This window comes from Helianthus annuus, chromosome 6 (assembly GCF_002127325.2).
Source record: "Helianthus annuus cultivar XRQ/B chromosome 6, HanXRQr2.0-SUNRISE, whole genome shotgun sequence".
NCBI lineage: Eukaryota > Viridiplantae > Streptophyta > Magnoliopsida > Asterales > Asteraceae > Helianthus > Helianthus annuus.
Window position 1 is genome coordinate 100,854,562 of NC_035438.2, and position 1,985 is coordinate 100,856,546.

At 41.9% G+C, this 1,985-nt stretch overlaps 1 non-coding gene across 1 annotated transcript; it reads left to right on the forward strand.

The window, feature by feature from the left end:
- The first annotated feature begins 687 nt into the window (after nucleotides 1–687).
- Nucleotides 688–794, forward strand: LOC118480112. Its single transcript, XR_004861748.1, has one exon. It is a non-coding gene; the product is annotated as a small nucleolar RNA R71 (small nucleolar RNA).
- Nucleotides 795–1,985: the final 1,191 nt, after the last annotated feature.

Here is a 1,985-nt window from a genome sequence, read left to right on the forward strand (position 1 = left end):
TCGGAGAAATTTTGAGCTAGTTGATTTAATTGTTTTTCAATGTTTTGAATACTAGCTTGTTGATTTCTAAAGTTCGATTCCAGTTGTTGAAATTAATCCGAGTTTTTCTTGTCGGTGTCGGAGATGAGGCGAGAGATATTATCTTCAAGCCTCTCTCGGCCCCCCTTGTTGTTGAGAGAAACTTTGTGACTCGTTTCTTGTTTGTTGAAAGTTTGTTCGTTGGTTTTGATTTTGTTGGTTACTACTATTGCCGGGTTCTCTCCGACCAAGGTTAGGGTGGTTACGCCATCCTTAGTTGTAGGTACCCGTTGGAGGACCTGACGACCTAGGTCTATTATCAATGTAGTTTACCATTTCTGTATGATTATCCATTTCTTTCATACAACTCCAATTTTTCATGTGGCCCACCACACCCTTCACAAGCCATAACCGAGGCCGTTTTTGCCATTTCTAACTTTTTGATTTTTGAAGAGAGGGCCTCGATTTAGGCTTGCAAAGAGGTGCTTTCGTCAACCTTATGGGCGCCCGAGGCAATAGATTTTGTGCCTCGGGGAGTGTGCCACTGAAAATTGGTTTGAGCAATTTCCTCAATCTGATTGTAAATTGCATTTGGATGACGATTACCTGGAAGTCCCCCGGAGCTAGAGTTAAGTGTTTGTCTTGTGTGTGGCAACAACCCATGCCGCAAGACCATGATGAGGACATTTTCTTAGTAGCTCCTTGAACCTTTCCCAAGTTTCATATAAGGATTCCCCATCCTCTTATGAGTATGTATTAATTTCAGTCATTAATTTAGTCGTTTTAACAGGAGGGAAATACTTATACATAAAATTTTGGGCTAGTTCATCCCAGGTGTTTGCCGAACCAACTAGGAGGGTGTTAAGCCAAGCCTTAGCTCGATCTTTTAATGAAAATGGAAACATTCGGAGGCGGATGACGTCATTAGATGCTCCGTTGATCCGAAAAGTATCACATATTTCCAAAAAGTTGGTAATATGTAAATGGGGATCTTCGTCCGCAAGCCCGTGGAAGGTTGCGGAGTTTTGGAGCATTTGCATCAAATGCGGCCGAAGTTTGAAGTTGTTGGCATCGACATTCGGTGCATTGATAGCGGCGCCGAGATTACCTACCGTAGACCGTAGGTAATCCATTAGGGTACGTTGGTCCGCCATTAGAAGTGGGTCCCCCGAAACTTTCTCTTGGTTTTTAGCTTTAAGTCTTTTACTTAGAAAGCGTTCGGGTTCGTCTGGAGGTTCTTTTATATCTTTATTGGAACTGGAGCTCATGCACTGCGTAGGATGTTCAGGTGCGACGCCTGGGTTCCAAGTCCTGCGATAAAAACAAAAAGATTGTAGGTCAGAAATTTCACCACGGCCCCGTGGTCGGAGTTACAGTGATTTTTTTCCAGATCCCTGTTACTGGGGAGTTCAAGACGGCCCCGTGCTGCACCAACATGGCCCGTGCTCAACTTTCTGTAACTTGGAAAATAAAAACTGCCAGTAACGATGCTGGGCACGGGCCGTGTCCGACCAGGCACGACCCCGTGCTGAGTTCTGTAGAAACTGAAAAATTAAGAAAAAATCCTAAAAAAACAGAAAAATAAGAAAAATGATTAGGCCGTTGATTCCTAACTTTCTTAAAATCCTTGTGTCCCCGGCAACGACGCCAAAAAAAACTTGATGTGTGTCGGTGTGAATATATTTTTAGTTATATTTTAAGCCCTTTTTAACACTTTAGTCAAGTTTTAAATTTATAAAACACGATATTTTACTAACACTAAACACACATATCGGCAAGTGCACCCATCGTGAGCGTAGTATAGCGTTGGTAAGATACCGAGGTCGTCCAAGGACACAAGAGCTTTTAGTACCGGTTTATCCTCAACGTCTAATCAAATCAAAAGTTTAGGAAAAGTTTAAAACATGAAAATAAAAACTAAAAATGCTGAAAAATAAAAACAGATAGACAAGATGAATCACTTGGAT